This window comes from Oryctolagus cuniculus, chromosome 4 (genome assembly GCF_051225735.1).
Source record: "Oryctolagus cuniculus isolate XC-2025 breed Fujian yellow rabbit chromosome 4, ASM5122573v1, whole genome shotgun sequence".
NCBI lineage: Eukaryota > Metazoa > Chordata > Mammalia > Lagomorpha > Leporidae > Oryctolagus > Oryctolagus cuniculus.
In genome coordinates this window covers 66,224,482-66,250,613 of record NC_142870.1, presented here as the reverse complement: position 1 = coordinate 66,250,613, position 26,132 = coordinate 66,224,482, and positions in this window count along the sequence as shown.

Here is a 26,132-nt window from a genome sequence, read left to right as displayed (position 1 = left end):
ATTTATATGATCACTTTAACACTTAATCCTATCTATATGGTCAGTTTACCACTTAATCCTGTCCATTTGATCTCTATAACACTTAAGCTACTATTTTTACCAGCCAGCTTAATGAAATTTGAGGTCCCATGGCAAGTTTTTAAATTATACCCCTAGAAGTAAGTCTGTAGGAATGTATCATTGCAGCCATTTGGCCATTTGGGGAGTGAAACAACAGATGGAAGATTCTCTCTCTCTCTCTAACTCAGCTAGCTTTGTGACATTGTGCCTGTTCCTCACTAGCTATGTAAAATTCTTTAAATCACTGCATTTCTATATCCAGAAGTTTCCTTTCCCATGGAATGAGTGTTTGATTATTTAATTTCTAAGTTTCTTTCCCGTTCCAACATTTTATGTTTTAAATATTTATGATACACTACTTCTGAGTTCCTCTTCCAGACAACTCAGAACATTTATTCTCCTAATAACCTTGTGGATTATTACATTTTTAAGAGGCTAGAGAGAGGCACAGCAAGGCTAAATGCCTCAAGGCTACACAGTCCTCAAAATGGCTAAAACCAGAGTTTATTCTGTTGCATTCAGTCTATTTCATTCAGTAGATAATGATGCATTGTACACTGAATGTATAAGCTAGAATGAAAATATTCTCACAATAATATACACATCCAAGAACTCCATGTCTTAGAAATAGAAGTGTCTCTTCAAATCTGTCAGTGTCAAGGTAATAGAACTGTACTGCATATTCAAGAAAAAGGAATGATGTGAATACTCTTTGACTTCCCATAAACCAAGGTGAATCTATGTACAATTGGACTTGCTGAGTTTCAGTGAAGGTATCAGCTGAGTAGGCCCTTCTTTGGCTTCTTTAAGTGTTTGGTGGTAGGTATTGAGAGTTTCTGATAAATTTGGGGAAAAGGCTCTATGAACTTTAGGCTTATTCTTGGAAAGGTTGGAGTAGGGTGGGAGTGGGAGAGGGAACCCATAACACTTTGATCTCTAACTTTCACCTAAATCTACACAGCTCAGAATCCTTTATAATATTTGGAATCATCAGAAATCTAAATTGCTGACATACTGTATTAGTGCCCTATTATTATTATTATTATAACAAACTAACACACAGTTAGTGGCTTAATTCAACACACACTTTCTGACTGTTATGGATGTCAGAAGTCCTAAAATCAACTTTCTTTCTAGAGGTTCTAGGGGAGAATCCATTTCCTTGCAATTTTCAATTTCTAGAGGCTTGCCTGCATTCCTTGTTTCTTGCTTGGCTCCTTCTTCATCTTCAAATCCAGGAATATACATTTAAAATTTATATTTATGACTTTGATATTTTTCTGCTACTATCTCATAAAGACTCTGTTGGGGACATCCCTGCCATCCTACTATAAGAATCCTAATGATTATATAGAGCCCACCCAGAAAGTTCAGCCAGCTTAGTCTCACTACCCTCAAGTGAATCACACCTGCAAAGTTCCTTTTGTCATGCAAGGCAACATATTCACGGGTTGTGAGCATGCAAATGTGGTTATCATGGGGGGCAGGGTTGTTATTCTGTCCATCTCACATACTAAACTGATTAAGCTCATCTGGATCCACTCAACTCTCTGAAATGATGTTTGCAAGTTGTTAGTTTACTTTCAATTGAATAAAATAGATGCCCAGTTATCTATTGGGAACAATAGCATCTGAGTTTTCCAAAGAGACAAAAACTGCAAAAGTTCTAGGGGGCTGAGGGATGTAACACAGATAATTAAAGTTGAACACTCTGGACTGCCACTGAAAATTAGAAGAGCCAGTAAACTTTGGCAGTGTTCACATGTTCTTTTTTTTATTTTTTGTACATTCAACACGAAAGCACATCAAGCCTATGGGTAAGGCATCCTACTGCTTCCTGGTGTGTGCAGGATGTTCCTTCTGCCTAGGACACTTCTCAACTACTCACATACTAACTCCATCACCATCTTTCAATCTTTCTTGCAGTCCCATTTTCTCAGTAAAGTTTGCTCTGACCATGTTAAAATTGAAAACTTTCCTCTTCTTAATGTGTCTAATCCCTATCACCGTATTCCAGTTTGGATGTTTCTGTAGCACTTACCACTTTCTTATAGTTATATAATTTACTTTGCTTACTATGTCTTCAGATAATTATGATTTCCAACCCCTCATTGTAGAAGTTAGAATTTAAAGGATCAGAGTTTTTTGTTTGTTGTTTTATTTTTTCCACTTAAGTATCCTAAGTGCTGATAATAGTATCAGTCCCATGATAAGAGCTCAATAAAAAGTTTTAATTTTTTTGCTAACTGATTCATTCCCTAAGTGTCTGCAATAGCTGAGGATGTGCTGGGGCCAAAGCCCAGAGTAAGAAACCCAAAGCACATGGGTGCACTTACTTGAGCCATTGCTACTTCCTCCTAGAATTAGCAGAAAGCTGGAGTCAGGAACCTGAGCCAGATTTCAAACCCAGGAACTCCAAAAATGATCCACAAATGTCTTAACCGTCATCATGACTTTTAGTCTAAATGTTCACCCCAAGATTTTGAATGGTTTGAATGACTATAGTGAATCTCAGAAACATTAGCTAACCATAGTCTATTGTCTGTGTTTAGCTGTTTCCTAAAGTTAGTTATTGAAAGTTTAATTAATTAACTTTTTGTTTTAATTGATCCATAGCCTTAGTTTTTCAAGTATTTTTGGTCTTATATTTTGACCTTGTAGAATGATATTTGCCACTCTTAAAGAAATAGGTTCATACTTTTATCTTTCCAGTTCTTCCAACTCTGGTAGTAACCATAAGGAAAATTCACCCAAGCTTTAGCTCTGAGACCCAAAACTGGCACCAGTTTACTTCTCAGATATCTCAAATGTGCAATATAGTCTGAGATTGGAGCAAATGCTTCATTAAAGTGCTCTCACATGGGTTCTCTCATTAAACTGTAAGGTATTCAAACAAAAATAATTTACCAATAAAAATTAATAGTATCTGGCTTTGTGAACTTTATAAGTTATGTAACTATTTTCTTCTTGACCATTTCCTAAATATCCTTGCTTTGTTTCCTTCCTTGGACTAGAAGTGAAATGTTCTTCATACCTCAAAAGTGATTCATTTCCTCTGAAGCATTTCTGCAGAATAGAATCTCATCTCTTTGCCAGCATGACTTTGAGGCTTGTACTAGATTTATATGATACAAAATATTATGTGAGCAACAATGGTTTTAGAGGTGGCATTATACAGTCAATTTCTGAAACATGCTATTAACAAAACTGATGTCTTCTCAATTTCATGATCTCACAACCGAGCCCAGAAATTATTTTAAACATATTTTTAAACATATTTTGGAACAAACAGTCTAAAGCAACATACCAGGTGTTTTCAAAATATGACCAATATAAATGTACAGTTCTTTTGGCACCTACCATGTCATATGAGAGTTGGATGCCAGGAAGAGTCCCTAAAATGCTAATAGCCAAATGGATAAAACTATTTAATTTGGCATGTCAGGTGGATCCTCAGGAAGTAAAACTCCTCATGCTGTCACAGCTATAAACCCTTTAACTCTCCCTCTGCTGGCTTTGCCACTCTGCATGCTGAGCTCACGTCTTGCATGTCATATTTTGCCAAAGAGAATAGGATGACAAGGCTGGCTCAGTGTCTGCAGCAGCACAGCAGGTGAGTTTTACTTGGATGAGCCAGAAACCATTCTCAGCCAGAGAGATGTCTTATTAGCAAGTCTGAAAGGATGAAACAAATTCAACTAAAATGTAGCTTATAGGAAATATTTTACAAGCACATCAGAAGTCGTCTATATTCATTTGCCAATTCCATTATATAGAAAATGGTTTTGTAGCTTAAAATATATATATTGAATAAAACCCAGGTACAGATCTTTAGATATCTCATATCATCAAAGAGCCTAAAGTTATCCTTTAAGTAGAAACATATGTGGAGATATCACATTCACATTCTAAGAATTTTTTATTCATGTAGCCGATAAGATATCATGCATGATATCAAATTTGGGACCATGTCTTTGTCCCAACATAAAACTCACTCATAAAATTTGTGATAGTCCCAATTTTTCCTACACTGGATTGAGCTGAAAGAAAAACAGAAAATTTCCATCACTGCAGAGAGTGATATAGGTGTTGACAGTAGATTGGAGCTCACATTCTCTCAAATAAATTCTTTTCCTAACACCCTTAATTCTTTCACTAACTGCTTAAATTTTCCAGAAAGACAGGTTAGAAAGCTTAGCCATGTCTGTCATCATTTTTTAACTTTACCATATATATATATATACATATATATATATGTGTGTGTGTGTGCATATATATATATATATTTGACCTCCTAACCAGACTCCTGCAATGCAGTTAAAGCCATTATACCCTTCTCTCATCTTCTGCAATTCTTGACCTGCTTTTAGAATCTGCAATATTTACCTTATTATTACTTGAACTCTCAGAAACATCGTGCCCTCTGAGCTAGTCCCTTTGTGAGAAATACTCTATTTTCTTAGAGTTGATAACTCCATAATTTTCCATCTACTTTTTTTCCTATACTACTTATCAACTTATTTTGCTGAGTCCTCCTTTATTGGGCTTTAAATGCCATATCCTTTAAAGATTGTCCCTTTTTTTTTATTTTTTGACAGGCAGAGTGGACAGTGAGAGAGAGAGACAGAGAGAAAGGTCTTCCTTTTGCGGTTGGTTCACCCTCCAATGGCCGCCGCAGCCTGCGCGCTGCAGCCGGCGCACCTCACTGATCCGATGGCAGGAGCCATGGGGTGCAGGGCCCAAGCACTTGGGCCATCCTCCACTGCACTCCATGGCCACAGCAGAGAGCTGTGGAAGAGGGGCAACTGGGACAGAATCTGGTGCCCCGACTGGGACTAGAACTGGGTGTGCCGGCGCCGCAAGGCGGAGGATTAGCCTAGTGAGCCGCGGCGCCGGCCCTAAAGATTGTCCCTTGATTCTCTTCTCTTCAGACTCCATGCCCACCACCTAGAAATGTTTTCCATGTCCACGGCTCTAAATTATGATTGCTACCTCGACTTTCTCAAATGTATTTCTCTAGCTTAGCTTTTTTATCCCAGTAGCTGTTTACATAGTAGCTACTCAACACTACTATTTCATTAAAATATACTTCAAAATTAGCACTGCTAAAATGAGCTATTCCATGTGTTTAACCTGGGTCCCCTCTGGTGTTTCTCACAGTAAACAATGTCATCACTATCTAATTGCGGAAGTCGAAATCATGAATCTTATATTTAACTTTCAATCACCTCTTTAGTTTTATAAATATTCTCTTTCTACCTCATATAGTTCCATTTCGGTCCATAGTACCTCTGTGGTCCAAGCCATATTTATCTTTAGCCCTAGCAAGAACTGAAAATGACCTCAAACTGGCTTCTCTATGTCCACTACTTGCTTATACTTTACCACTTTATACAGAACACTTTACTAAGAGTACTGTTTCTGTCTCGTAAAAAGTCTTTGATTAGCTCTTCATTGTTTTAACATAAAATAGCAACATTCTTTTCATGTCCTTACAAATCCTTGCATTATATAATGTAGCCCTTAACTATTTTTAATTACATGATTTGTTCTTTGTATTCCATCTCCCTGGGGCTTCATCTATTCCTCAAATATTCTACAATATTTCCCACATTAAAACTCTTGCTTATGCTTCTTCACTTTCTTGGAACTTCCTCATTCATACAAAAGTCTCAGATTTAATATCTTTTTTATTTTATCAAGAAAGCCTTCCCATGGAAATCCAAGACACTATGGCAAAAAAATGCCCTACATGGGTGAAACCACAGTGAAAAGAAGTGGCCATGAAAGGACATACTTTTCTTTGAAGGGAGGAAAGAACTTCCACTCTGCTTATGGCCTTGTCTAAATACTAAAGGAGTTTGTGGATTCAAAAGGCTTCCATAGCCTAGGCAGCTCATGTCTAGTGCCTTGGGTGGATTTTGAAGTCATACATAAGAGTGTCAATTGTTAAATTAACAACAGGAGTCAAGTCTCTGTGCACTAACTTCTCATGCAGGACCTCTGTCCTCAAAGAGTTGTATTATGAGAATTAACAGTAAAACTTGTTGTCAAAGATTGACTTCATTTTAGTATATTAAGTGGAGGATATATTTATGTCTCATAAGCTATTATTATGTCTAAGTATTCACAAAAGATGTACCATTTTTGGGTTCTTCTTCAAAATTAATTAAGTTTCTCAAAAAATGATTAAAAATAAAAAAAAGAAAACATAGAAATTAAATCTCAGAAAGGTTTACTTTTATTGAATTAAAAATATTTTTTTCCTCAGTGTAAAAATAATCCTTCTGGTGTTCTATTGCACAGTAGGGTAACAATAGTTAACCATAACATATTGTATATTTCTGAATAGCTAAAACAAAGACTTCTGAATGTTCAAACTACAAAGAAAGCTTGAATATCTTGAATATATCAAGTAATGGATGTTAATTGCTAATTATCCTAATTTGATCATTAAAATGTATGCATGTATCAAAATACTACATTGTACCCCATAAATATATACAATTATTTTGTGTCAATAAAAACAATCTAAAAAAAAGAAAAAGGAAGCCTTCCCTGGATAATATCAGGTTCCTTTGTAGATATACATTTGCTCAAATTCTGTGCTGTATCTCTAGCACTTTTCCTATCAATATTGACATATTTCTTTATAGTTATGTATGTAGGTATGTATTTGCCTTCCATATTAGACTATAAATTCCATAGAGTGTCTATCTTACTCACTGACAATTACAAGCAGCTGTAAAATGTGTGATGTGGAGAATTGTCTCAGGGAGCTGGTTGGATAAAGACTAGATGAATCCACCCTAATTCACTTTTCATTACATACCTTCATACTTAAGAAAAGAAAGCAAAACTAAAATGCCTTCTTATTGCCTGTTTTTTGAACTCTTTTGTGACTTTTGAGGCTATATAAGCTTCAGTATTTTCTATTTTCCACAATCTGGGTTTATAAGAGCTGTGTCTGTGAATAAGTTCCTTGAGCAGAGTTTGGTAGATGGTGTAGAATAAAATACATTGTTCTAAAGATATATTAACTAAAATTCTATAACGGAATGTAATTCAGAATTGTGAAACTGAATGAAATGATTGAGGAAAGAATACATTTAGGCGTTTTAGTACCATTTGGATATGAGTTCTGTATGTGAAAATCAAATTTATTCTTTGTAAGTTTGAAACAAATGGCTGTAGCTGGCCTCATGTTCTGTGAAGAGTAATGATGTGCAGTGATTCTATGGGAGTACTTTAGATTATGATCATTATGTAAGAGAAAATACAATGCCAATGAGAAATTGAATTGAACAAATAGAAGTATTTGAAGCAGGAGAAGTTTGCAGGGGACAAAATACCTTCAGCAAGACAAGGAAGGCTCATTAGTGCCAGTATTGTACATTATACTCCAGTCACATCCTACTTCTTTACTCAGTGATTTGAAACAGCACATGGCAACAACATATATAAAAGAAAGTCAATAAAAATTAAAATCTTAAATAAAAGGAGAAAGCAGGTAGATGGAAGGTTGAATCATTCATAATCCCTGGTTGCAACTAAGAAAAAAGATTTTAGATTATTTAAGAAGAGAGCTCAAAGGAACTTTGTTAGGTATTGTAATACTGTCAATTTCTAACTGGAAAAACTAAAGACAGCTTAAGCTGCTTCCCAGAGATCTCACAGCTCAATGATATTGATGCCATGGCACATGACTTCTCTCTATTGTGTCTTATTATTTTAAATGTTTTAATTAACTCCTTGACTGATATATTGTGGACCTTCTGTTGTAAGCATTTATATGCATTCATTTTCCCCCATTTTCCTGATTTAAAAGATGATAAAAGGGGTTAAAGAAAATAGTTCAGAAAGAAAGCATGTTATATTTCACAATAAAATAATGAATAAGTGCAAATTAATCATTGGCATTTTCAAATTAAGAATGTATTAGTGGGCTGGTGCCACGGCTCACTAGGCTAATCCTCCGCCTAGCGGCGCCGGCACACCGGGTTCTAGTCCTGGTCGGGGTGCCGGATTCTGTCCTGGTTGCCCCTCTTCCAGGCCAGCTCTCTGCTGTGGCCCGGGAGTGCAGTGGAGAATGGCCCAAGTGCTTGGGCCCTACACCATGGGAGACCAGGAAAAGCACCTGGCTCCTGGCTCCTGGCTTCGGATCAGCGCAGTGCGCCAGCCGCAGCGCGCTGGCCGCGGCGGCCATTGCAGGGTGAACCAACGGCAAGGAAGACCTTTCTCTCTGTCTTTCTCTCTCACTGTCCACTCTGCCTGTCAAAAAAAAAAAATCAATAACCAAACTTTACAATGTAAGGAAATACAGAAAAAACAATTAAAACTCCAAGTTAGTAGGAAGAAGAAAATAAAACCTTAAGCTAAGATAAATGAGAGATAATAGAGAGGCAGAGAAAATCAATGAAACTAAAAATTGATTATTCGAAAAGACTAAGAAAACTGACAAATTTTTAGTCAAATGGAATGTGAAAAAATAAGATTCAAATTACTACAGGGAAAAATTAAAATGGGTACACTATTATTGCCTATAGAATTAAAAAACAGTAAGAGAATGTTATAAACAATTATATGCCAACAAATGGGATATTATAGACAAAATGGACAAAATCACAGTGGAGGGGGGATACTACTAAACTGCATTATGAAGAAATAGAAAACTTCAAATACATCCATAACTAATTAGGAGATTGAATCAGTAATTAAAAATCTTCACAAAGAAAAGCCAAGAACACAAGAACATCAGTAATTCTACCAAAGACTTAAAGGCCCAACACCAACTTCTTCAAAATATATTAAAGAAAGGAACACTTCCTATGATCCCAGAAATATTCTGATGTCACAGCTGGACAAGATAGTACAAAAAACAAAACTATAGGCCAATGTTTACTACCAAATTTTTAAAAAAATTGCAATCAGAATTCCTAAGTATATTTTCTAATTTTTATTTTTATTAACATTATATTTCAGTGTGATATACTTGTCAAAATTAATGCCACATCCAGCTACTCATTTTTTTTAAATTCAACCTTTCTATAATGCTCCCAGCCTCTAGTAATTACAATTCTGTGTTGATTTTTTTTTTTTAAGATCTCATGTACTAGGGAGAACACATGTATTTGCCTTTCTGTGTTTGGCTTATTTCAATTAAACTGATGTCTTTCAGTTCTACCCATTTTGGTGCAAAAGACAGGATTTCATTCTTTTTTCATGGGAGACTAATGTTCCATTGTGTATGTGTAACATATTTTCTTTATCCATTCATCTGATTCCATAATTATAATTCCAGAATCACACTTTGGCTGATTCTGTCTCTGCTAAAGTGAATAAGGTCAAATAGACTTTAAAAAGGATTATACATCATAAAAAATGGGATTTTTCCAGGGATATATGAATGATTCTGCATAGAACAATCAATCAATATCATACTCACATTAATAGCATGAAGGGTGCCGTTTTGGACGTAAGTAGGTAGCAGCGGCTTCAGCTCTTGTGCACACACCAAGCAATGGGTGGAGAAAGTCACCATATTGTCAGCAGAGGCAACTGTAGCACCTCTAGAGCACACCCTCAGCAAGGGGCAGAGAGAAGGAGACATTCTGACATTAGTACTGGCTACAGAGACTTGTATTTGCCCAGCATGATTGTGAAATGAGTTGGGCTGTGACCAGCAGGTACTATGTACGTGTGTGATCCAGGGAATTTACCAGAGGGAGAAATGTGTTTCCTCACTGACTTTGAGTATGACTGGGAGGATTGACAGGGACTGGGAACCTCCATACAATTTTGAGGTGCTCCCAGCCCCTCAACATATCACATGCTCTGATATCAAACTGCCGAGGTGGAGCTCCCATGGGAAGCTGGCTCTGAGGCAGAATCTTTGTGGCTGGGACAGGCTAGTGGGGCAGAGTGGATTCTCTGCACCTCATGACTGTGGGAGCCCTGTGTGCTGAGACTGTAGGAACATTGTGACTGCATGAGAGGGCGTAGAGTCTGATTGGATCTCTGGGCAATCACTATGTGCAGCTCCACATGCTCAGAGCTCCTTGATTGCATGGGGAGGGTCGTTGCAGCAAGATCTGTGCTCACACTGAAGACTATAGATCCTTTGTGCTGTTCATATTGAAGCATAGATGAGTAATACCTGCTGAGGGCTAACACCCAGGCATTGATACCTTGGAAGAGAACTGATGAGGGTAAGATTGTGCCAAAAGAGTTGACCATACTTCCCCTTCTCTTAGATCAAACCATGCCCAACTTTGGTGTCACCCTCGAGACTTACCCCACCCTAGGGCACTGACCAGAGCTCCCTGACCACACCCAGCATAGACCTCTTGGTATTCACTGAAAGAAAAGGTATTCCACTAAGCTACAGAGACATAGAACAAAGGTAAAAGCCATCAGAGGAAAAAACAAACAAACAAACAAACAAACAATATCTCTACAAATGCATAAAAATAAACAGAAAATCAAGAAACAAGGATAAAGAAGACAACATGAATCCTCCCTCCAAGAAATAAAAAACTTCAATATTACAATGTAAAGATGAAGAGACTGATGAAATGCCTGAAACAGAATTCAAAACATTAATCATAGGATTGTTCAGAAGCAATGAGAAACAAATCCATGAATTGAAGAAATACATTTATGACAGAATGAAAAACATTCCCATGAAATTGTCATTTTAAAGATAACTCAAAATGAAATGTTAGAGATAATTCAATTGATCAAATATAGAATGCAGTGGAAAGCCTTTACAACAGACTTGTTGAGGCATAAGAAAATATCTGAGCTAGAAGACAAATCTTTCAAAATTTTCCAGTCAGACCAAAAAAGAAGAAATTATAATATTATAAAACAGTGTTGGAGTTTTATGTGATACTATCAAGTGACCAAACATGTGGGTCTTAGGAGTTCCTGAAGGTGTGGAAAAAGAGAATGGATTAGAAGGCCTATTTAGTGAAATAATTCCCCAATTTGGAGAAAAAAAGGGGTGTGCGATACCAGAGGCACATGCAACTCCTAATAGACATTAACAGAAAAGACCTTTACTACAACACATTGTAGTCAAACTTTCAACATTAAAATAAACACAAGATTCTAAAATGTGCATGAGGGAAATGCCAGATTGCTTTCAGAGAATATCCCATTAGACTCACGCTGATATCTCATCAGAATTTTGTTTGATTATTCTTCAAAATCTCAGTCTCATGGGAAAATTTTTCATCCATTTCATGTATTGATTTCTTTAACTCATAAATTTGTTTCTCATTGCTTCTGAGTAACCTATGATCAATGTTTTGAGTCATTTGGCCAAAATCACAGTTAGTGATTGTGGAGCCCAGATTCAAACCCATACAATTAGTTGTGCTACCTCCTGCATGTCTCATGACATTGGAGGAAATGTGTATCATGCTAGCAAGTTAAAAATAAGGAGCAGGACGTGGTGATTACGTTAAGAAACTTATACAAGTACTAACAACATAGTCAGTTGTGATGTTGAAGGTACCAAGACTGCTGGGATTTGGTCCAGGGATTACTGAATACTGATTGAACACAAGTAATCAATGACTCCCATACAGTTACACATGGGGACTTCATTCAAGTTAATGTCAGCTTTTCAAAAAGCTAATATTTAGGGAGCTGGAAGTTAGCATACATTTTCAGTAAACTGCAGTAACCAGAGAAAAATAGGTGACTATTTTTGTTTTTATTATAAGTTTAACTTTGATCATGTCTCCTCTAAGTTCGTTGGCTATCTGTAAATATGATCCACCCTGCCCACAGAAGATGCAAAGCATTAGTGAAGAGCCTCTAGAGTTCAGGACATCTCCAATAGATTAAAGAGCTAATCAGCTGGCGCCACGGCTCACTAGGCTAATCCTCTGCCTTGCGGCACTGGCACACCGGGTTCTAGTCCCGGTCAGGGCACCGGATTCTGTCCCGGTTGCCCCTCTTCCAGGCCAGCTCTCTGCTGTGGCCAGGGAGTGCAGTGGAGGATGGCCCAAGTGCTTGGGCCCTGCACCCCATGGGAGACCAGGATAAGTAGCTGGCTCCTGCCATCGGATCAGCGCGGTGCGCCGGCCGCAGTGCCCATTGGAGGGTGAACCAACGGCAAAGGAAGACCTTTCTCTCTGTCTCTCTCTCTCACTGTCCACTCTGCCTGTCAAAAAAAAAAGAGCTAATCAGAAACTAAGGCAAATTGAGGGTGATCTCACATGGCAGGATAATAGGGAAGTCTCAGTACTCCAAGTACTAGCTTTAGATCTCACTGATGGCAATAGGATACAGAAGGTATAAAACGCTCAACTCACATAGCAGTGGCTTGTGGACCATATCCTGTTTATAGAGAAATCTATTTTGTTTGGCTTACAGAGTTTAAACCAAAAAAAAAAAAAAAAAAAAAAAGACACTTTATTGAGGTCTGATTGACATACAAAAAGCTGTACATATTTAAAGTATACAAACTTGCTAAACAAAGATTTAAAGTAATTTTTAAATATTTAAGTATTCAGAATTTTATTGATGGAATTTGGACTTTTGATTTTTATGAAATTAAAAGAAATTATCAGCACTGAGGCTAAATTTCTATACTGCAAAAATTGGTTAGACCTGAGGATCTGTTACCTACTTGAGATAAGGCAGACTCCAGTTCCCTGCTTTTCTGTATTCCTCTACCTAGTTTGAATCCCTCTCTTGAAATTGCCTGCACCTGCAAAACACAAGTTCATAGTACTGTCGGCTCTCTAGAAAGAGTCAAAGTCCATTAAAACTGATGTGTGTATGTTAGACTGGCCATGTAGTGCCCTTTGATTCAATCAGAGGTTTTCTTTCTTTTTTTTTTTAACTTTTATTTAATGAATATAAATTTCCAAAGTACAGCTTATGGATTACAATGGCTTCCCCCCCATACCGTCCCTCCCACCCACAACCCTCCCCTTTCCCACTCCCTCTCCCCTTCCATTCACATCAAGATTCATTTTCGATTATCTTAATATACAGAAGATCAGCTTAGTATACATTAAGTAAGGATTTCAACAGTTTGCTCCCACACAGAAACATAAAGTGAAAAATAATAGATGATTTTTTTTAAATGATGATGAAATCAGATCAGACCTATTGTCTTGTTTAATCCCAGTGAGAGTCAAGTTGGGAATTGATAATTTCTTTTTTTTTTCTTTTTTTTTTTTTTTTTACAGAGGATCAGTTTAGTATACATTAAGTAAAGATTTCAACAGTTTGCACCCCCATAGAAACACAAAGTGAAATATATTGTTTGAGTACTCGTTATAGCATTAAATCTCAATGCACAGCACATTAAGGACAGAGATCCTACATGAGGAGTAAGTGCACAGTGACTCCTGTTGTTGACTTTACCAATTGACACTCCTGTCTATGGCATCAGTAATCTCCCTATGCTCCAGTCATGAGTTGCCAAGGCTATGGAAGCCCTCTGAGTTCTCCGACTCTTATCTTGTTTAGACAAGGTCATAGTCAAAGTGGAGGTTTCTCTCCTCCCTTCAGAGAAAGGTACCTCCTTCTTTGAAGACCTGTTCTTTCCACTGGGATCTCACTCACAGAGATCTTTTGCCAGAGTGTCTTGGCTTTCCATGCCTGAAATACTCTCATGGGCTTTTCAGCCAAATCCGAATGCCTTTAGGGCTGATTCTGAGGCCAGAGTGCTATTTAGGACATCTGCCATTCTATGAGTCTGCTGAGTATCTCACTTCCCATGTTGGATCACTCTCCCCTTTATTTATTCTATCGGTTAGTGTTAGCAGGTACTAGACTTGTTTATGTGCTCCCTTTGACTCTTAGTCCTTTCATTATGATCAATTGTGAACTGAAATTGATCACTTGGACTAGTGAGATGGCATTGGTACATGCCACCTTGATGGGATTGAATTGGAATCCCCTGGTATGTTTCTAACTCTACCATTTGGGGCAAGTCAGCTTGAGCATGTCCCAAATTATACATCTCAATCAGAGGTTTTCAAACCTAGAGAACTAAATTTGAAAGTGTGGTATGACATACTACTCTCTCATGTTTGTCAAAGGAAACAAGAAGTAACAGATTAGCATGGAATTTAAAATTATAAACTCATTGGAAGCAGTAATTTCCAGGGGTGGAGGAAGCACTCTGCTCTCTCACAACAAAAAGTGATAGAGTGGAAATAATTTTAAGGAGAGGAAGTCAGTTCTATTTTAGTACTAGCCCTGATGTAACTAATAGTGTAGAATCATACTGAGCATAACTTGCTAGGCTGTGGTTTTCTAATATATAAAAAAAGACATTTGAAGTTAAGACTCTCCAAGGTTCCTTCCATCTCCAACATTCAATTACTCCATGCAGAAGCTTGTTATGCTTGATTATGAACTATCATATATTTAACAGAATCTATAAGTACCTGGCTTCCTTAGTCTTAAGATAACGTGTCGAGATCATTCTATATCAAGTCAATCCGGTGTCTTCCTGGTTTGTTTTCCAGTTGCAAGGTTAACAGTGTTACCAAATACAGCTCTTTATCTAAGAATCTGAGCCTGTAGTTTTCAGTAAAGGAATCCATGAAATTCAGCAGCTATATTTTTCAGTATTAGTTCCTGATGTCAAATAGCAAGAGTCGATTCAACGTTTATTTTATATGGGCTATAAATCAAGTTTTCTAAGCAGATACTTTCCATCCAGAGCATGTTTTGCTAACATTTTTCTTCTGCACAGCATTCAAAATTTTCTTTCTTCATAGTGAGGGTAAGAAAACTCAGCTTGTGCTGTTTTTATTTACTACATAAATTTCTGACAGCTGTAATTTCTGTTTGGTTTCTTTCAAGGCATGACTTTATTACTGCAAGGAAATATACATCTGTCTAGACAGAACTGTTGCTCCAAGTCAACCCCAGAAATTATCTAACTTGCGTTTCCAAAGGTCTAATATTGTGTATGATTTCTGCAATAGACACTATATTAGGGGTTAGGCATCGTTAGGTAGCTTTTGATATTCAAATCACAACTCTCCCTTTTCCTCAAGGTGTGTAATTGTGCACATTATTCAATACTTCTGTGATTTTTACCGTGTTAAAATTGGTCTGATTTTAAAAGATAACTCATACATTTATAATTAAAGGAGATGATCTATTAGAATTCTTAGCTCTGAACTGATAATAGATGTTCATAATAACTGTAATGCTGCTAATTCTATTAAAAATTACACTAACTTGTAAATAAAATGCACACTGTTTCAGGAAGTGGTCATCAGCAGAAGTACCCAACATAGAAAATAATGTTTTCTAATGCTCTTTAATATCTGAGTGGGATGGATAGAGTTGCATCTGCCCTAGCTTTCCTTAGGTAGGTCTGTGAGATATGAAATGTTCCTATTCAAAAACTGTCCACAGGTCAGTCTAAACTAAAAATTACCCAAATAAGATTATCTTGCATAGTCATTGAGCAGATGACAAGAACCAAGAAAGCTACATGTTAATTTTCATTGAATGATCCTTGATTCTAAATGGAATTGGAAAATATAGATAAGTAGTGGAAGGAAAGTATTAGCAAGTTTCAGGAAATTTGTGGGAATGATCCTTTTAAATTTGTTTCAATGATCAACAAAAAATTTGACCTGTATTCACAAAAGGATTTTTAAAATTATGTACATTCTTGTGCATGTATAATTTTACATAAATATTTATGTCATAATTTATATAGTCTCAAATTCTGTAATATACAATTGTAATTATTAAATTTTGCAATTACTAAAGTTTTTAAAATAAAATTTTGTATTGGTCTTTTGAATAAATTAACCATCACTTGCCAGCATTTATTGTTTGTTGATTTCTGTATGAGAGCCATTCTAACAAGAGTGAAGTGAAACCTCATTGTGATTTTGATTTGCATTTCCTTGATGGCTAGTGATTCTGAGCATTTTTTCATGTGTCTGTCATTTGAATTTCCTCTTTTTAAATTGCCTATTCAAGTCCTTTGCCCGTTTCTCAACTGGATTATTTTGTTGTTGTTGTTGTTGTTGTTGTGGTTGAGTTTCTTGAGCTCTTTATAGAACTGAATATTAACACTTTACAGTTGTATACTTTCAAATATTTTCTCCCATTCTGTCAGTTGCATCTTCACTTTGCTTTGAATTCCCTTTGCACTTATACTGAAAGATTTTCTGCCTTAACATTCTTTCATAATAATGACTGTCTTTCTATGTTTCTGATTTCTATATTTCTGTACAACATCCTTAAGCATCATTTGTAAGACTGGAGGAGTGGTGACAAATTCTTTCAATTTCTGTTTACTATGAAAGGTCATTATTTCACCTTCATTCATAAATGAGTTTTGCAGAGTACAGTATTCTGGGTTGACAATTTTTTTTTTCTTTTAAGATGTGGACAATATCTCTACGTTCTCTCCTAGCATGTGTGGTTTCTGATGAGACATCAGCATGAATTTAATGGGAGATTCTCTGAAAGTAATCTGGCATTCCTCTCATGCACATTTTATAATATTATGTTTATGTTTTAATGTTGAAAATTTGAGTACAATAAGTCATGGTGAAGGTCTTTTCTGGCCATGTATATTAGGAGTTCTATGTGTCTAATATAATTCAATTATGTAATTGAATAGTCCTTCTAATCCATTCTCTCCTTCATACCTTCAGGAACTCCTAGAACCCAAATGCTTGGTATTTGATAGTATTTCATCAATTTTTATCATTGTTTATACTTTTTCTAATGTATTCTTTTTGTTGTTGTTGCTGTTGTGCTGATCGGGATATTTCCAAAGATTTGTCTTCTAGCTCAAATATTTTTTATTCTGCCTTACCAAGTGTGTTGTTAAGGCTCTCCACTGTTTTTTATTTGACATGTCAAATTATTCATTACCAATATTTGTTTCATTTCTCTTCAAAATCTCAATCTCATGGGAAATTTTTCCTCTATGTCATCTATTGATTTTTAACACATAATTTTGTTTCTCATTGCTTCTGAGTTATCCTATGATCAATCTTTTGAATTCCTTTCCAGTATTTCATCAGTAATCTTCATCTTCATATTCAAATATTAAAGTGTTGTGGTGTTCCTTGGAGGAAGTTAAGTTGTCTTAATTTTGTTTCTTGTATTTCTGCATTTATTTTTAGGCATTTGTGGAAACACTTGCTGTTTTTCTCCTCTGATGGATTTTTTCTTTGATCTATGCCTCTTTGGCTTATTGCACAGTCTGCTCTTTCAGTGAAGAGTGAATACCCAGAGGTGTGTGTTGGGTGTAACCAGGGAGCTATGGTCAGTGCTCCAGGGTGGGGAGAGTATTCAGGATGATAGCTGGTAGATCTCCTCTATTGTTAGCAAGGAGAATGGTATAATCATCTCTGTTGGCAAAAATCAGTACCTCATCTCTTTTCTCCCAACTCTTACAAGGTCATCAATGCCCAGGGATAGCCCACAGTGTGTGCAACACTGACCTGTGCTGCCACATGAACCGTGCAAGCTTCTGTTTAGTCCCCAATGTGAGCATGGATCCTGCTGCAGTGACTCACCCTAGGCAATCAGGGAACTCTAAGCCTCTGGTGCAGGACTCAATGATTGCTCAGAGACCCAGCTACCCTGCGAGAAGTCACAGAGTTCTCACTCTCAGCATACAAGACACCTACAGTCACAGGGCACAAAACATGTGTCCTGGTTCGCTATCCTGTCCCATACATGGAGAGAGCAAAGACGTGGCCAGAACCAGCTTCTGAGGATGCTCTGTCTTGGCAGTTTGGTCCCTGGAGCTTGTGATATGTTGAGAGGATGGGGACATCTCACAGTCTTATGTGGGTGCCCAGGCCTTGGTCAACCCTCTCAGTCATACTCAATTACTGGGGAATGAATATTTTTCACTCTGGTAAAATCACACACATGCAAAGAGACATCACAATGGCTATTGGTGTTATTATGGCTCTGTCTCCAAGGCAGTTATAGGGCACCCTTGTAGGAGGAATGTATAAACATGTTTTTTTTTTCTTTTTTCTTTTTTTTTTTAAACTAGGTTAGGCAGATACTGTGTCCCCCATTAGGGCTCCAGGCCATACTTAACATAGTGTTGTCTACAGGGCTGTCCTGGCAATATCATCTGCGACATGGGCTGCAGCAGTCTGCTGTCACCTTGGTCTCCAAAGCTGTCGTATCATCCCTCTCTCAGCTTTGGGAGTCGTCTGCTGTGTTGGCATTCGTTGCTTCATGTTCACACCTTCCACACTGCTCCATGGCATCCCTCTTCCTTCTGTAGAATTTCCATTGTAGATTTCTCCCAGCTCTACCCTGGGAATGCACGTCCTCAATTTTTTTCTGCTATTTTACCCTTGCCAAAATAAGGATGCCTTTTTCCTATTCGCCATCTTGGAATCCATTCTAGTTTTTCTTTATACCCATATATGAAGTCATACTCATAAAAGTGAGTAAATGAGAACTAAAGATATTTTATGAGAGTGTCTTGCAATTCTTAAAACGCCTCTCATGTTCTGTCTTATAAATCACATTGTGATCCAGCATCAAAGATCAATTTAGTTGTCTACCACCTATACATTAAGTTATCTTGCAGTTTATAGATAGCAAAGATTATAAGCAATCCATATTTCAAAATGACTTACTATCGAGTCATTAGAATTCTGGAAAGTAAAGTAAAATGGTGTTTTTAAGAATTGTTAAATGACTATCTAGGTGCCTTATATTCATTCATTTCAAGGTACATTTAATATAATGTATGAAAGTGTTTTGCAAAAATTTAAATAGCAATCAATTTACATATATATTTGTCACAACTTTTTAATAATATGGTTCTGTATTACCATACATTTTCAATCAATTTTGTTGTTGCAGATACAGCTGAGACTGTATGAGTCCTCCCCAAGTTCTCTTTCAGTTGCTCCTTTAATTCTTTACAAATAGTCCAAAGTTGTTAAATAAGCATAACTCATGTTCCTAATTCTAAAGGTGTCTTAATTTATAATAATCAAATGAGCATAAAACACAATTTCTCATACTTATTTCCATCTTAAATGTGTGTAGAATGTCACAGATGTGAGATATTATAGTGCTTTAATTCAAAGGTATTTGGCATCCATTATTAATATGGCTTCTTGTGGTACCCCTAGAATTTTATATTCTGAAGTAGCCATAGTAAAACATAGAATGAATCCAAGACATACTTTCTATTTCACAATGGGGGGAAAAAGGTTAAGAAACAGAGGATGGATAAACAAGTAAGTACTTCATTGTATACAAAAGCATCATAAAAGCCTAAAAGAAATTTATTATTTTTAAAGATTTGTTTATTTGAAAGCAGAGTTACAGAGGGAGACACACACACTCACACACACACACACACAGAGAGAGAGAGAGAGAGAGAGAGAATCTTCCATCTGCTGATTCACTCTAAATGGCTGCAAAGGCCAGAGCTGTGCTGATCCAAAGCAAGGAACCAGCAGCTTCTTCCTGGTCTTCCACATGGGTTACAGGGGCCCAGGGACTTGGGTCATCTGTTGTTGCTTTCCCAGACCTATTAGCAAAGAACAGGATTGGAAGTGGAGCAGCTGGGACTCAAACCAGTGCCCATTTGAGATACTGGCGTCACAGGTGGTGGCTTTACACACTACACTACAATACTGGCTGCCCATGAGGAAATTAGAGGTGAGAATTTGTTCCATTAAAACTGTCCAAGTTGTGTATCTTAGGAAGTTTATCTCATAGGTATGCATAAATCACATTGAAGACAGACAATTATTACAGAACGTAGTTCTATATGTGTATGGGGTGTCAGGGTCACATTTTCCTTTCGCCTGCTCTTTGAAGAATATATAAAATAGTGGATTCATGAGAAATCAGACTCAGCCCATGCCTGGAGCTGAGAAACAGTGGAAGTGACAGCTTCCCTGAATAAAAGTGAGACATATTAGACATTCCGGGAGCTATCACAGACTGGTTAGCATAAGTCTGAAGAGGACTGCAGATATTAAAGAAAGAAAGAAGTCACAGACAGAGAATAGTGCTTTATATTTCCTGTGACTTTCAACATACAACAAGAGTACAATTCAGAATTTCAAAAAAGTGGTGACGAATGGTATGAAGTACTTATTTTTTAAACAGTTTCTTTCAAGAGGTATGGAGCAACAACGGCAGAGTAAGAATCTCTGAAAACTCTTACCTCCATAAAGGCAAAAATATAACTGAATCAACTTTCTCATAACTCTAGAAATTAAAGTACTTTTTAGCACTCTGGAGAGAATTCAAAAAAAAGTAAACTTCGTGACATTTTCACTTGCTCTATTTCTACTTTCCTTTCCACTGCTCCACAGAAACTTTGAAAACCAACATCGTAATGAAAATTACTTAGCTGGTAGTGAGTGCAATGGGCAGACAGGGTTGGGAATCCTTAAAATACCTATTCTGGGCCGGTGCCGCAGCTCAGTAGACTAATCCTCTGCCTGCAGCACCAACACACTGGGTTCTAGTCCTGGTCGGGGCGCCGGATTCTGTCCCGGTTGCCCCTCTTCCAGTCCAGCTCCCTGCTGTGGCCCAGGAGGGCAGTGGAGGATGGCCCAAGTGCTTGGGCCCTGCACCTGCATGGGAGACCAGGAGAAGTACCTGGCTCCTGGCTACGGATCAGCGCAGTGCGCCTGCCACAGTGCGCCGGCCGCAGCGGCCATTGGGGGATGAACCAACAGAAAAGGAAGACCTTTCTCTCTGTCTCTCCCTCTCTCTCATTGTCCACTCTGCCTGTCAAGAAAAAAAAATACATATTCTGATAGAACTGTCATTGTTTGACTTGCCCAATGGCTCCCAGAAAGACCCTTTAGCAAGGTCTTTTGTTTGATATGAAGATACGAACAGGCTTTTAACTTGGGGTATTTACAAGAAAAAAAATAAATAAAACCAGTGACCTTTTTTTTAACCTTGTCCTTGGTGAGGAAGTAGATAACAGTTTGGGCAAAAATAGACTGACTAACCAAAAAGGAAAATACAGAAAATGATAATTCCAGAGGAGTTAACAAAGATAAAAAGATCAGACACATTGAACCTTTGACTATAATGTATGAAAAATGTTATCTCAAAAATAAATAAAATGTAAAGTGAAATAAACACAAATAAATATTAATTATATGGAAAAAAACTCTGAGATACGGTTGAGAATCTAGAACACCATGTGCATGTGTAGGGCTGCACGTACACTGAGGGCTGTGAACATACTCAGCTAATACCTGAAAAAACCCTAAGCCCTCGGGTTTGGACGACCTTGAGTCTCTGTGAAATACCATATGTTCTCCCTGATCAGTGACAACTAACTGAGCACCAAAAAGGAAACCTGTTAAAGTGAAATGAACACTATGAGAAACGGTGACTTGATCAGTCCTTGCCCTGACTGTTGATGAACAACTTAATACGTTATCCCTCTTAGTAATTTTTTTTTGTTTGTTCTACTTAATACTTTTGGTTGAATACTGTAATCAATACACAGTTATTCTCAAGTGTTGAAACTTAACTGAAAAGTGTTTGCTGTTAAATGTAAGAGTGAGAATAAGAGAGGGAAGATATGTGCAATTCGGGACATGCTCAAGCTGACTCACCTCAAACGGTAGAGTTAGAAACATACCAGGGGATTCCAATTCAATCCCATCAAGGTGGCATGTACCAATGCCATCTCACTAGTCTCGGTGATCAATTTCTGTTCACAATTGATCATAATGATAGGACTAAGAACCAAAGGGATCACATAAACAAGACTAGTGTCTGCAAATACTAGCTGATAGAATCAAAAAGGGAGAGAATGATCCAACATGGGAAGCGAGATACACAAGTGAGATACACAGCAGCGAGATACACAGCAGACTCATAGAATGGCAGATGTCCTAAGCAGCACTCTGGCCTCAGAATCAGCCCTTAAGGCATTCGGATCTGGCTGAAAAGCCCATGATAGGATTTCAGGCATGGAAAGCCAAGACACTCTGGAAAAAACAAACAAACAAACAAACCTAAATGAAAGATCTCTGCGAGTGAGATCCCAGTGGAAAGAACAGGTCATCAAAGAAGGAGGTACCTTTCTCTGAAGGGAGGAGAGAACTTTCACACTGACTACGACCTTGTCTAAATATGATCAGAGTTGGTGAACTCAAAAGGCTTCCATAGCCTTGGCAACTCATGACAAGAGCCTAGAGTGATTACTGATGCCATAAACAAGAGTGTCAATTTATTAAGTCAACAACAGGAGTCACTGTGCACTTACTCCTCATGTAGGATCTCTGTCCTTAGTGTGCTGTACATTGAGATTTAATGCTATAACTAGTACTCAAACAGTATTTTTCACTTTGTGTTTCTATGTGGGTGCAAACTGTTGAAATATTTACTTAATATATACTAAACTGATCTGTGTATAAAGAGAAGTGAAAATGAATCTTGATGTGAATGGAAGGGGGGAGGGAGAAGAAAGGGGAGGGTTGTGGGTGGGAGGGAAGTTATGGGAGGGAAGCCATTGTAATCCATAAGCTGTACTTTGGAAATTTATATTCATTAAATAAAAGTTAAAAAAAAAAGAAAAAGAAAAAGAAAAAAATATTTTATTTATTTATTTGAGAGAGAGAGAGTTACAGAAAGTGAGAGGGAGAGACAGAGAGGAAAGTCTTCCATTTGTTGGTTCACTCCTCAGGTGGCTGCAATGGCCAGAGCTGTGCAGATCCGAAGCCAGGAGCCAGGTGCCACTTCCCAGTCTCCTGTGCGGGTGCAGGATCCCAAGGACTTGGGCCATCTTCTACTGATTTCTCAGGCCATAGCAGAGAGCTGGACTGGAAGTGGAACAGCTGGGACTCGAACTGGCACCCATATGGGATGCCTGCACTGCAGGTAACGACTTTATTGGCTAGCCTAGCCACAGCGACGGCCCCTAAAAAATATATTTATTTATTTACTTGAAAGCCAGAAACTGAGGGGGCAGGGAGAGAGAGAGAGAGAGAGAGAGAGAATCTCAAACCGTTGTTTCACTTTCGAGATGCTGCCAACAGAGCTGGGCCTAGCAAAAGCTAGGAACTGAAAATTCAATTTGAATTTACCACATGGGTAGCAAAAACCCAACTTTTTCACCACCACCTGCTGTGCCCCAGGAAGTACATTGACAAAAGTAGGAACCAAGCGCAAAGCTGGCACTGGAACCTAGGCACTCTGATATAGGATGCTGGCATCCTACATATAGTCTTACCTGCTCCAACAAATGCTTGTCTCTTACTAGAGACTTTCAAGAAGTTATTTTAAATATATTCATAAAGAATTAATGAAATCATATATAAATAACTAAATGCAAATCTGAGATGATGCTTTACCAAATATTATATTAATAAAAAACAAATAGAAATTAATATCCAGAATATATAAGGAGCTGAAGACACTCAACAACAGCAAAACAAACTGTCCAGTTAAGAAATGGATAAAGGTTATACATATACAGTTATTTTCTCAAAGGTTGAAATACAAATGGCCAAGAGAAACATGCCAAAAAGCTCAGAATCCCTGCTCGTCAGAAAAATGCAAATAAAAACAATAAGGTATCACCTCAGCCCAGTTAGAATGGTTATTAGCCAAAAATCAAAAATCAAAAAAAATTGCTGGCAAAGATGTGGAGGAAAAGGTACCGCCTAATGCACTGTTGATAGGAATGCAAATTTGCACAACCATTATGGAAGACATATGGAGATACCCCAGAAAACTAAGAATCAATCCACCATATGACCTAGGTATTCCACTCCTGGGAACATATCTAAAGGAGATGAAATTGCCATATAAAAGAGATACCTGCACTCCCATGTTTATAGCAACTCAATTCACAATAGCTAAGATATGGAATTAGCATAGATGCCCATCAACTGATGTTTGGAAAATAAAATGTAATATCTGTCTATCTATCTATCTAAACAAATACATGATGTAATATTATTCAACCACAAAAAAAGAATGAAATCCTGACATCTGCAGCAAAATGGGTGCAACTGGAGATCATTATGCTTAGCACAATAATCCAGACCCTAAAAGACACATATCAAATGTTTTCCCTTACTTGTGGTAGTTAATATATATGTATGTATAGAGAGAGAGGATGTAGAAAATGTGTGAATACCATATCATTTTATACATAGCTATACAAATGACATTATACTCTTATTTTCCACTTTAAAAAAGAGAAATGGAGATGAGGGAAAATAGTGAGATCTCTTGGGGGTACTAACATTGCTTTGTTCTTAATTTGGATTTACGTTATGAGTGTGAGCAGAGGACAAAAATCAATTTTTCTGTATTTTTGTGCATTTCTCTGTATGCACAAATTTCTATAGAATTTTTTAAATGAATTATGTCTTTTGGGGACTGGTTTATTTTACTAAGTTTAATGGTTTCCAATTGCGTCCATTCAATTGCGAAAGATAGGATTTCATTCTTTTTTGCAGCTGAGTACAATTCCACAGTGTGTATGTATGTGTGTGTGTTTTCCTTCTTACTATTTGTTGAACATTTTACTTAGTGTAAGGTTAATCTTATGAGTATAAAGTAAACTGGAAGTAGATCATTTTAAAAATTGAGAGGGATTTGAAGACAAAAGAAGAGGAATGGTAGGAGTGTGGGCAGGAGGGAGGTTAATGTGGGAAGTAGCACTATGTTCATAAATCTGTATTTATGAAATAAGTGAAATTTGTATATCTTAAATAAAATTTTAAAAATTAAAGAAAATAAAAAGAAAGGAAGAAAGGAGGGGAACTGTGGGAAGGAGAAAGGGAGGAAGGGAAGTGTGGTTATATTAGAACTGTACCTATAAATACATGATATCTGTTCTCTTTATATTAATGCAATTTTTTAAAAAGAAAAATACATATAAGTAAGCAGAAAATTAATTTTAAGAAGAAATTATAGAATTGATAAGTATAGTAACTGAAATGAAGAATTCACTAGAGAAGCTCAACAAATTTCAGAAAACAGAAGAATTGATGGACTTGAATAGATCAGTTGAGATTATCCAACTTGAAGGAATGGGGAGAAAGGGTGATGAGGAATGAACAGAGTCCTAGAGATTTGTGGGACATTATCAAATATGACATCATAAATCCAGAGATTCACTCTTAGGCACATCATTTAATATTTTTCAGTAAAAGTTAAAACACATAGAATGGTTACAGTCTGTGAAACTATAAACACATGGAGGTGATTTTTATGATGGAGAGTCTAAACACATTAACATAAAATAGGCAAAATTGTGGTGACAGTTATAAAATATCACTGTCAGAATTGAACCTTAAGAGGAAGAGCAGTTATGATTTACTTTATGTTGCTTTATTCTTTCCTTTCCTCTTTCCCTTTTTGATCCTACCAATGTGGGATTGAAGTGACAAGATTGATCTTAAAGATGAGAAAAGGTCAACAGAATGGCTGCCACTTGTTCATAAAATTCCAGATGAGATTTGGTAACCAAGTAATTTTAATTCACATACTGATATAAAATGCAAAAATTTGGCATTCTTCTCTCAAGATACAGTATGGCATTTACCTTGCTGAGTAAATCTGGAAAATACGTGTTCAACCTTGGAGAAACTATCTTTGTCCTCCTTGGTACTACTTGTAACTATTATATAGCTTTAGATGAATATTGATTCTTTCAGTTAGCTTCTTATTCTCAAAGGTATAACTTTATTCAGACATGAATAAATTATACAGCGTAAAATTAAAAGAAACATATTTTGGGTTAGTAATATATACTATGATAAAAAATTTTTAAAAAAATCTCTACTGTCATAGATTGTATTTTAGTGGTAGGAACAATGTGCAAAAACATAGCAGAATAAGTAAGTAATTTCAGATGGAGACTAGTGAGGGCAGAGGTATAATATGTATAACCCAGTAAAAAACGAAAATTTAGCACTCTTGTTTTAGAATTACTAATAATTTGAAGACGGTGACAGCTGAGTATTAACCAAAGGTGAGTTCCGTTTAGGCACTAGCCCTGTGTGACTTTATTGATTGTGTGCCCATAAAGCCAGATATGGAAATAAGTGTTATAAGGAAAA